The sequence below is a fragment of the Lycium ferocissimum genome, chromosome 3 (assembly GCF_029784015.1).
Source record: "Lycium ferocissimum isolate CSIRO_LF1 chromosome 3, AGI_CSIRO_Lferr_CH_V1, whole genome shotgun sequence".
NCBI lineage: Eukaryota > Viridiplantae > Streptophyta > Magnoliopsida > Solanales > Solanaceae > Lycium > Lycium ferocissimum.
Window position 1 is genome coordinate 27584436 of NC_081344.1, and position 12681 is coordinate 27597116.

Below are 12681 nucleotides of genomic sequence, written 5' to 3' on the forward strand. Positions count from 1 at the left end.
TATGGCTCCTTATTTCTGATTTCGATATGGTTTATTTGTATTATTGTTATGGTATAGATCTGATTATAGTCTGGACAAAACTTGTGGATTAGTGACTCTACCTAAGTTTAGGACTTAGATTTGTGATTAATGATTTGAGAAGTATTAAAACTGGGCAGACTTGCAGTTTAGAAGCTTCACCTAGGCTTATGACATGGAAAGTGAGATTATGCATGACGATCTGTGCGGGTGGAAGTCCTTGATTAATTATGATGACGTGATTTGTGAGTATTCTTGATTGCTTATCTTCCTACTTGTTGATTTCTTTCATCTTATATGTGAACTAATGTTGTCAGCCTATGATACTTACCAGTACTTGTTGTTTGTAACACCCCGTAAATTCGAGTTAGGTGTGAATGTATAAAAACTAGTATTAAGATGATATTTTAGCTATATGAATCCATTCGGGATTAATTCGGGTGATAAACTGTCGTTTTGAAGTCAAACCAAAAAGTGGAGTTCTTAAGGGCTTCTAAATTCGTCTAAATCTGAAACAATCTGCACTTATGGTCCGTTTTCGGGTATTTGCATTAGGAATTTGAGAAACCTCAAAACATGAAAGTTGTAGGTCTTTGAAATACCTTTCGAACCATATAAATTTAGGCACCATAAGATCACATCCAAAGAGTTATGATCGTTTTACTAAATTGCATTTTGTAGTACCCGTCTGCAAAAAATTTTGAGTCTCTGACACGTTGTGCGACTCAACTTGTGACTCGCAAGTCAAACGTGCAATTCGCACGATGAGTCCCACGTTCTGCTCGGCGTTAAAAACCCCCAGAATGTGAAATTTTCCTAAAAACATCATTCCACTTCGTTTTAACCGACTTTTTGAGAGGAAACAACCCTAAAACTTCCCCAAAACATCTAAGGTGAGTTGTTGATCAATTACCATCAATTCTACACCCAAGGTCATCTCTTCTTGACATTAAATCATCTCTCTAAGCCCTAGGTTCTTGAAAATTCAAGAAGAGGAAGAAGAGAGACGTGTGGAATTCGTCAAAAAGGTAAGACTTCTAAGTTTCATGAGTTTATTGTTAAGTTTGAGTTAGAATAGCACATTCTGCAAGATTAGAATCCAATGATAATTCATGGAAGGGTTCAAGAACACGTTTATAGGCTTAGAAAAAGCCCTATTTATCGAAACGTAAAGAAAGTTCGTAGAAACGAATAAAGCTTTAATCTTTCTCATCTAAATCCATTGTTTATTGATTGTTGAATCATAGGAATTCCTTTTTGCATAGCTTTTAACGGGATTTGAGGTATGTCTCTTTTTGAACATACTCTTTTGAAACGATTTCTGTGACTTTGGTTGTGGTTTGTGCGTAATGGACAAGCCCACATTAAACCTTGTTTGTACTATATTATATATATGTATTCATGATTGCTTTCCTCTCTAAGGGATGATTAAAGATGGAGATATAAAGCTTTGGTATTTGAACTCGAATTACCCATAAGGGATGTTTAAACTTGATATTTGGAAAGCTTGATTATCTCATGTGAATGCTCTATAAATGGATTGTGTTGAATGTGAAACTTGTTTAAAGAGGTGAGTCTTTCTATAACTGAAATGAATTGATGTACCCCTTTAATGGGAAGATGAACATAATCCATGAGGAATAATTTGGCTATCATGATATAACTTGGGATTTGGCTTTTATGCAATGATTAATGATTCAGCTAATATGCTATAATTTGTATTGTGTTTATGTTTGGGCCTGTATGGGCAAGCTGTGCTAGTCCAGAGGATGATTATCCGTTATGGATCCTAACGTATCGATACGAGTATTGTCGTGTCAGTCCAGAGGACGATTGACCTCCTAGGCGTATAGCCCGGGGCATCTATTATTGTGCTAGTCCAGAGAATGATTAGCCTCCGTGGTTTCCTAGCCCGGAGTATCAATTGATTGATTTGCCTGTGAGTGGCTTGTTCGTATTTTAGAAGCCTGTGAGTGGCTTGTTTCATATCTTTGTTGCCTGTGAGTGGCTTTTGATGATAATGAACTTGTTCGCCTTGGAGTGGCTTATTGATGATATTGGTCTCGAATTGAAAAGACTCAAATGATAATAAATGGTATACTGAATCGAAAAATATATATACTTGTGTTGATGGTTTTCTATTGATGATTCTGAGTTGTACGATTGATCTTGTCTTTGATTTTAGATTATTCTATTGGAATTGTCTTCACTAATCATTATTGTACTATTTTGTTATATTACTTATTGTCCCCGAGGCACTCACTGAGTACTCATTACTCAGGCATACCATTTTTTTTAATGGTATGTTAGGTAACGAAGAAGAGTAGGTATAGACAGATCTTGCGGGATAGGAGTACTTGCTGCTTTCTAGATTGTTGGTGAGCCCACATATTTGATCGTGGGTTTTCATTGATTCAATTATTACTCCTTAGTAGTTTCGGGCTGTGTCCTGAGTTAGTTTATTTTTCTTAGAAGCTCCATCCACAAGTGTCATGCTGTGGGTAGATGTTGAAGTCTCCTATGACTTTTTGAGGCGTTTGCCACGTTCATAACTATTCATTTATGTTAGACTTCCGCTGATTTTGTTCATAATTGTGATCTTAAATTTTATTTAGTCAGTTATCACTTGTTTAATTAAATAATGAAAGATTATCGAAAAAGGGCTTGACATTATTGATTTATAAGGTTCTTCCGATGTTGTTCATGACGTCAGATGCCGATCACGTCTGGGTGGATTTTGGGGCGTGACATTGTTCTACTGATGCTACTCTTGTTGTCCTCTTCTTTTGAGTGCAGAGTTTGTTACTAGTTCCAGTTCTCGTCCTCGAGAGTAATCCGAGTCTACTTGACAGAGATTCCAGGGTGAGTTTTCGGGCTAGATCCGCTACCCGGAGACTCTTCTTTTGTATTTAACTCTCTACTTGTATTCCTGAGACAATATTGATATTTGAGATTTGTACTTCTTATTAGACTTGTATCTATGTATAGTGGCTCTTGTACTAGTTCCAGACCAAATTTTGGGGTTATTATTACTTCCGCACTTATCATTTATGTAATTTGAATCTGTTAGCTAAATTATTATTTATTTCTGCATAATTCTTATAATTTGACTAAAATGATTTGGGAATGGTTTGCCTACCTAGGGGGACGATTTTTAGGTGCCATCATGATTCACGAATTGGGTCATGACACCCACTAGTTATTACTCCATCACTACCATATTCTTACGTCGAAGCCCAACTTAACTTTTCACTATCGGATACGAAATCCACTCTCGTACATCTGGCAACCTTATCCAGACGAGCATGTCAGATACCAATTGTTCCCTTTCTATAGCGGAGTTTAATCTATCCAAATTCTCTTTCTTACACTCCCGTCCCATAGGTCAACGAAGTACTTCACCTTTATACCCCAAGAATTTTTACTTTCTCACACCCATCGCAAAAGTCGCCTTTCATGCCCTTATCCTCAACTTCTCTTCTTCATTGCACACAGTCACTATCCTTTTGCCGAATCCGATGATCCTTAACAAACTTACACTCGTTCCCATATATCGACATCTAATATGTTGCCACTGCTGAATCATTGACCCGCCATTGGTACACTCGTGCCACACAACTATCATAATACTTTGACGATGTTGAAACTTTCCCAAACCAATCATACCTCGAGCAAATCATTCTTGTTAAGCTATAAATACACTTCTGAGATTTCCGAGCAACCAATCGCTGACAACATGGAGATCATACGGTCCTCTGTATTATCACTTCCATCCTTCCAATAATATCACAAAATAAGAGAGTCTCGAACACCACCCCACATAACTGAAACTTCAAGTCATAATTGGAAACTGAACTTGGGTGACGCATCCGTATCAGAATAACACATCTCATACCTTACCCCGCCATGTCATATCTATCCACTCGCATAAGAATTTAAGGACTATTTTCCACTATCCGTGAGAGGATAAGACAAGGAAATTCAGATTACAATTTGAATCTACTAGATACCAATTTTAATGAAGTAGCACGAAAGGAATGAAAGGATTGAAAGTTTCCAAAATGTCCTATAGCCTCTCGCAGAAAAGTACGGAGCTCATCATACCGATCCGCTAGACTATACTAGACGTGCTCTTGTAATTGTAAGACCGATAACCTAGGGCTCTGATACCAACTTGTCACGATCCAACTCGTAGGTCGAGCGAGCACCCACAAAATCCCCTCTGCTGGGCGAACCCTTCCCATACTCAACATTCAAATATAAACATGCAGAAGAAATTCAAAGTGCCAAAGCAATCTGAAGTCATATATAAATATATAAGTGCGGAAAGACAACCAACTACCCACGGTTCTGGTCAAATTGCAGTACAAGAGCCACTAAATAAGTACATAAGTCTGAATAATAGAAATATGTCAATGTTTGAATAATACTGTCTCGAAACAAGGGACAGATGTCATGAGATAAGAGTTCTCTGGGTAGCTGATCAGAAGCATAGCTCACCCAGGAGACTCGTACTAAGGGCCTCGGGATGATCACTAGCGAGGTATTGAAGTAGAACCTGTAGCAAACTCTACACTCAAAAAAGAGTACAACAAGGTAGTATCAGCACAAACACTATGTACTTGTAGGTATCATAGGTCGACAACAAATAGTTCACATATATGAAGAATGAAACCAACAAGTAGGCAGTGAAGAAATCAGGCATACTCACATATCAGATCATTTCAATAATCAAGGAATTCCTCCTGCCAAATTCATATAGAAACTCAACTATTCAAGTTATAAGCTTAGATGGAGCCACTAAACCACAATCTTTGTCAAGTCAAATAATTAATCTTTACCACAAGAATAATCCATCAATCAACGACAAGAATCAATAATAAAAGTGTCATATGATGTCATGGATGAAATGCCATGGTATGCAATGCAATGCACTGGCCAATGAGTATGCTCAGGATGAAATATCAACGTCTCGGCAGTCATGACCTGCGGGGGACCCATGGTATCCATGTATCAGTCACTCTGCACAAAGCCCAAAGGTGACTTTCCACAATACTAGCCACTTTGCACAAAGCCCAGAGGTGACTTTCATCTTTCAATTTCTTTCCATTTCAAAACCATTTTTCAAAACTCTTTCATTGAACCGTTTCCATAACTTTTCCATCAGGAATGAATGTATGAATGCTAAATCAAATTTAATCAATGTCAATGAGCATGCTATGAAGGTCACAACACCATAAGCAACAAAAAGACATGAATAAATCACAACAACTATGGAAGTGGAATCAACATCGAGTTCCAATCACCATAATGAATCTATCACGTCACACCCCTCCGATCACATAAACAAATACACCACATGTCAACAATGAATCATAATCAGGATCTCATTCGTGTCTTATCATAAGTACATATCACAATTCGATCTTTTACATTATTCTTCCTTTTTAATAATGATAAGTGGAACTCAAGAGAGAGATGAATGCAGTACAACATAACATAGCAAATAAGCCGACGAACCCAAATCACAACAACAAGGCGACAAGCGCACAAACAACAACAACCAACCCAATAGAATTTCATCCCAACTTCATACCCAAAGGCCTAACATGCTTCCCCACCAATATCAAACACCTATATATGCTTCACTATTTGGGATCTAATCGAAAGGTAAACCGTAACCTACCTCGCTGCCGAGTTGGTGCCACGAACCGTCAAACATGAGCCTTGCCTTTCTGAAGAGATTCATAATAATTGAAATCTAGTCAATATCGCAATCTAAGATAGAAATGAAGACTAACGATACCCATATGTAATGACCCGTCTCATCGTTACTGTGACTTCCGGGAAATTCGCGACCTTGACCCCTTTAAAAATACCTCCGGATCTCCACGCTCTTAAATTGCTAACTTGGTCGGACCAATCGTGCGAGTCGCGTGTAAAATATTGAATTTGGGCTAGTTATGCCGCTATAGCAGCAGACCTGCCGTCCCAGCGCAGGTGCCACAGCTGCCCAGTGCACCGCCAAAGCGGAGGCACAGTACTACTAATGAATCGTCCTAGCGGTGCTGCCACAGCGACCATTGGACCACCACAGCAGTTGATGAGCAGTTATTTCCCTATTTAAAACCCCATTTCTTGACTTGACCTAGCATTTATTTTTTCAAGTTCCAGCCGCCATCTGGAGACATTTCAACTCCTTGAGACCAAAATGTTGAGAAGGTAATCTCCATAAATCTCTCATTTCTTCTCCTTTAATTTCCCCTTCTCTCCTTACACCCTTTATGATTATGGCAAGCTTAAAATGAGGGTTCTTTCCTAAACCTTCTAATTTTTCTAAATGGGTTAAAGTTGTTAGAGGCTAATAATGGCTTATGAGAATTAATTGGGTAAGTTTGACCTAGATTAACCTTTTGTTCCATAAAGAGGTAAGATTTGCATAATCAAGAACCTTGGTCAATTATTTTAATAATGTCGATTTTACCCCTATGACCCAAATTCTTCAAGCTTTGCTTACGTAAATATGTCCATCATTCCTAGACCGCTTAGATCTATGGGTTCCCTACAAATATGGAAGATGGAATCCAAGTGGATGTTAGCGCTCCTGTTCGGCCTCGAGGTAGGTTACGGCTTCCTTTCTTGGTAGACTCCGGTTAGACTTACATATTTGTGTATTAGATGAAATGGAGAATGCATGTATAGGATTTTGGAGATTAGGATGGATTCTTAGGATGGTACTGTTATGCGATTTGTGTGTTCGATCTTGTGGCCTGTAAATTCCCTAGGTTCATGTGTTGGTTTTCCCTTGAGTATTGGTGGACTTTATGTGACTTGGGAGATTAGTTGTTCGGTACTTAGTTTACTATGTCCCAGTGATGAGGAGTTCCTGCATGATGTCCATAACATGTCCTGTGTTATTTAATAATGAATCATAATTTGGTATTGAAATTGATAGGCGTGTCAAGAGAGCATGAAATGATTCTAGACTGGATGTTTAGTGGTGACTTCATAAGCAGAAAGCGTATTTATCATGTATTGATATCGTTAGGCAGTAAAGAAATGAGGTGATATTGTTATGTGACTTTGTCCTAGTTGGCTATTGGAGACTATTATTATATCCTGATTATGATTTTGTAGTATCTTATGTGTTGACGTTTGATACGAGGGAAGAGATCCTATTATGGCTTATTGGGTAGCCTTTTCATGATATTGTTGGTGTGCCATGTGTGGTATTTTGACATTGATTTGATTGTTGACATTGAACTCATACATTGCACGCATTCTCATCCTTCATGATATACTGTTGATACATTGATGATACTTGAGGAAACACTGTGATGAGCTGGGCTCAATTGGATGAAAGTGACGTGAGGATCGATATCCGATGGTTGTCCGGGAATCTAGGTTGTGTGTAGGGATTGACGAGGTTACCAAAATTGTGAGGTAGCGGTTGCCGAGGTTGTTGCCGGAACCGTGAGGTACACAGACTTCACGAGTCCCCCTGTGTTGTGCTACTGAGATGTGATGTTCCATCATCGGAGTACATGTGTACACAGCATATGCATTGCATTCACATTTCATACATTATTGCATTGCATTGCACTATGGCTTCTCTTGTGATATTCTTGTGATGTACTTGTGATATACGGATTCTGACTGAGTATTTGAGACTTAACACAGTTAGGCTTAGTTGCTATAACCATAGGCCATGATCTTGAATTACTTTTGTTGATTTACGTTGGCTCCGTAGTGTATTTAGGCTTCCTAAAGTTAGGCGGATAATGAATAACAGAATGACGAGTTGACTTCCCAATTTTAAGACCGGTAGTGTAATGGTATTTGACTTGTGATACTTGAGCGTGATTGTCTATTGTATGTTAGATGAGTTAGAAGGGAGTATAAGGTAAGTTAGGCAAACAGATCACTAGGGCAGAGTTGATGAGAATAAGAATCTTTATTGTGGCGATGAGCGGTAGGTAATGTGCACTATTGACTAGTTTCACCTACCATGCTTATTTGTGAACTCTATTAATAATATGTTCTTCTAACCATTGTCGACCTATGATGCTTACCAGTACTAGTGTTGTACAGATACTACTCTTGCTAAATTCCTTTTGGGGTGTAGAGTTTTTCAGAAAATTGATTGTTGGAGTTTTCCGGAAAATGCACAGTGACTATCTTGAAGGCCTTCATCCTTTTCATTCTGAGATGGAGGTTGGGTCTTAGATTTATTATTGTGTTCCAGTTCCACATTAGTCTCTCTTGTACTAGTCTAGGCCAGGCCATGGGAATGAGTCATTGTATTTGTTTAATCGTTGTAAACACTTCTGCTATTTCGTTAAGTATATTGGTTTGATTTCTGTTTTCGATTATTATATTTCTGGAAAGATTATTAAATCTCGTTATTTACTTGTAAAATGATTTGTGTTGGGTTGAGGGTTCACCTACTGAGGTGGGAATGGTAGGTATTCACGCGATCCTAAAATGGGTCATGACGCCATATTGCTACAATTTCGTTCGAATCGAAAATCAAACTTTAAAAGAGGAAATCCGGCCCGGCAGGGTAAAACGGGAAATTTAAAATTGGAAATGGTAACCCAACGTTCTAGAAGTTCAATACTAGTCCCCAATTGCTAATTAGGCTCAATTAGTCATCAATTCCAACATTAAATCAAAACCCCCCCAATTTAGGATACAACCCTAACTTTCCATAACCAATTTCTTGAACAAAATAGAGATTCAAGCTTAATATCTACTAATCCACAAGATTCCATGATTAGAAAAGTAAGATTCGTCAAATAATCTCATTTCCATAGCTTAAGATTCAATTATCAACAATAGGGCTTGTAAACCCATTTTCCCCAACTAATCCCATTCATTTCAACGTAGATTCTAGCTTAGAAAGTAAATAATCATAAAACAAGGTCCAGGGAACTTAATCAAAGATTCAACTCCCAATGCTCCTCAAATCGCCCTTAGAACTCTTAGAGTTTCAATTTTGTGAATGGGGAAGAAGTGATTTGAAATAGGAAATATAAATGCTTCTGGTTCAACGATATTCGCTTCCGCAGACTCAGGTGCAGTTATGCGATCCCGCCTCAGAGGATAACCGTCCGCTGAGGCGGACCTTATTAATGACTCAGCTCTTCGCGTCTATAGGCCAAGTCCTACTTGGGCGAACTCGCAGAGGTGGAAACCCTCTCACAGAGGCGAGACATCAGAAAACCAGAAAATCTAGGTTCCCCTAAGTTTCAATCCAAATCCCGATATCCATCCGAGACCTCCCGGATACATACTGGACATGCAACCATATGTAAAAACATGCTACAAACCCAATCGTGCACTCGAAATCCCCAACGCATGTCTATTTGATTGGGTCAACCCCCAAACGGCCAAAATCAAGTTTCCAACTAAGGGTACAAAACGCTCCCGAATGCCTCGAGAACCGAACCAAACATCCCACCAAGTCATAATCGACCCTCCGGACATCATGGAATTGACCAAATTTTGAAAAAGGTCCGCTTATTCAAAAGTCAACCATTGGTCAAACATTTTTCACTTTAAAGCTCTAAATTCCTCAAATCACACTAAGACTCGCCCGATGACCTCAGGAACTATGTCGCCCATCTCCGCGGGTCAAAATCACACTAACGGGACTCGGGGAAAGGTCAATGGGGGTAAATGGTTCCAAAGCGCAATAACGACCAAACGGGTCGTTACAGCTTCAGCGAACGATTCCAGAATGTTGCTACACATAGTGACTTAAAGATATCATCAGAAAGGCTTAGAAGAATATCCAAAATAACCTAAGTACATAAAGATTTGACATGTGATTCCATGGGCAATTTCATGGCTTCCGGGTGTACTCATCTAATTATGTTTCATTTGTCTCTTATATGAGTTTCAGTATTTGCATATACTATCTTGTCTGCCTTACATACATGTACAATTTTTCTGTACTCATGTCCCTTTTGCCAAGGGTGCTCTGTTATTGCATGTTCAGATACATAGGTCGGCAGATTTCCTCGCTAGGTATTTGCAGACATTCAACTACCGAGTTGTGAGCTCCAACTCTATCTGGGGCCGATTTGAGTATAGTATTTTTATTGAAGTATAGAGATTACGGGTAGGTTGTGGCCCTGTCCCGACAGTACGACAGTTATTCACTCCTAGTCATCTTAGAGGCTTCATAGATGTATGTTATCACTTTCAATTATGTACAGATGTTACATTTCAGATTGCACAGACGAGTTGTTTCTCAGTCACTGTTATATACAGATAGTTTCTTATTAGAATATTTTGTTATCTTCTTTTCACAGATATCTCAGGTACATGATTCTCTATTACCAGTTAGTTCGTTCGGTCAAGTTAAGGCACCGAGTGCCGGTCGCCTCACTCGGGTTTAGGGCGTGACAAAATCCATCAACTAATTTGTACTAAATTAAATTTAATATTTAATATATTTGAGTCCGAATAAATAAGTGGGATAATATAATTGAATTGATTATTTAAGTCCAATCCAATTTCATTGGGCTAGTCCATTAATTTGGGTTACAAATGACGAACCCACTTTGTTAAGCCTAATATGTCATCTTTCTAGAGGCCCAGTTTGGTGCCACGTGTCAAATGACCTGGCACACCAAATCAAATGAAAGAGCCAATAGGTTCATGCCACATATCAAAATGACATAGCATGCCTAGTCAAATCAAAAGGCCAATAAAAATGTGTCATGTATACAAGTACATGTTCCGACCAATCAAATATCGTCATGCAACTTAAACCTGATTGGCCAACAAGTGTTCATCCTTATCACAACTCTTCTATCCTACAACTATAAATAGGGGTCTCATAATTCAGAAGAGGGACCAAAATTCTAATAAGAAGCCAAAGAGAACTCGTGGATCGAACACCGCTGATTTCTTCCCATTCAAGTATTTCTCGATAAGTTCCAGAGATCAAGACGAAGATACAAGATCGAGCTTTAAGCCCTTGAATTCAAGTACAAGTAAGAAATCAAATCCATATTCAAGATCAAGCTTCACACCTTTAAATTCAAATACAAGTCAAGATCAAGACCATCAAGTTCAAGATCAAGCTTCAGGCCATTGAGTTCAAGTACAAGTCAAGATCAAGCTCAAAAGCCCTTGAATATATTTTCGAAAAGAGAATCAGAGAATTCATATAAATATTTAAGTCATTATACGTGAAATCAAATACTACGATTGTTGCGATATTTTCCTGTCCTGGTTATTATTTTCTCGACGCGAATTTTATTGTCTACACCATCATTTGACCCATCTTGACCCGAAGACAATTTTGGATGGATTGAATCAGACCATCTATTGATTTGATCAGTTTTGGTTGGTCAAAATTTAATCTCATCCCCTAATTTGCCAACTCTATTTGAAGTTCAACGCTTTAAAAATTATAACAATTGCATGTAATTGATAATTAGAGTGCTTATACTAGAGAATTGTAACTCTTGCACCAAAGCAAAGAAAAAAAGGTAAATAGAATGATATAACATGAATGAGTACAAGTCCAAACCGTTCAATAAGTTAAAATTGTATATTCATAATAAATAGCATGAGTTTTTTCGACTGATTTTTTAAAATTATTAAGTTCCCCTACCAAAAAAAAAAAAAAAGATGAGGTCAAAAGGGGAATCTATGTTTTGGTTGTCAGAAGAATAGCATGGGGATGCCATTTATAAAATTAGTTATGAAAGAGTTGGTTTGGATAATGTGGTAGTAAATCACGTGTCAATATACTTGGCTAGCAAGTAAAATTAGTGGAGGACAAATTTTGTATTTATTTTTCCTTTTCGATTTTTGTGCTTGGAGCCCAAGTTTGGTCATCTAGAAAAAGATGACCATTCTTCATTGTTGAACGATCTCAAAATTCATACAATACATTGTAGTGAGTACAGAGTTGAGAGAGCATTCTCTTAGGTGTAATTGGGAAATCTCTCTTTCCTTTATTAATAATATAAAGTCAGTTGTTCCCTGGTGGACGTAGGATCACTTTGATCTGAACTACGTTAAATCTTGTGTTCTTTCTTTTACATTTCAGCTAACAAATTAGTACACATGTAAATACGACTTTGTCAAAACTGAATGAGGATTTCGAACAAAGGAGAGACGACCAATAAGATTAATAATTGCCCATGATACTTCATGGATAAAAAACACAACATACGTTGTAACCTAGTAAAGATACACTGATTGTTCCCGTATCATAATAATCAAAATTAATTGACAACTCTTCACGAGAGAAGAAATTAATTAATATCTGAACATTTTGATAGTCGTCAATATCCAATTTCAATTTTCTTTTGAGAAATTGACACACATAGTTGTCCACCAAAATAATAGCCAATAAATGTACACTAATGTATAATATACAAAAAATATACATTTTTAATACAAAATATTGTAATTTTTTTTTTTTATATTTAACTAGCAAATGTAATTATTTTTATCGACCGATCAAATGTGTAAGCCCATTTTATTTTTAACTTGAACTTAAAATCAACAACACGAAAACACATGAAGAAAATGTAAAGACGTCCATAAAGTTTGTGTTAACCGACCGAACCTCGCGAGGTTTAAATGAACCAGGACTAAAACCACTATTGAATTAGGAGTTATTAGGCATGTCTC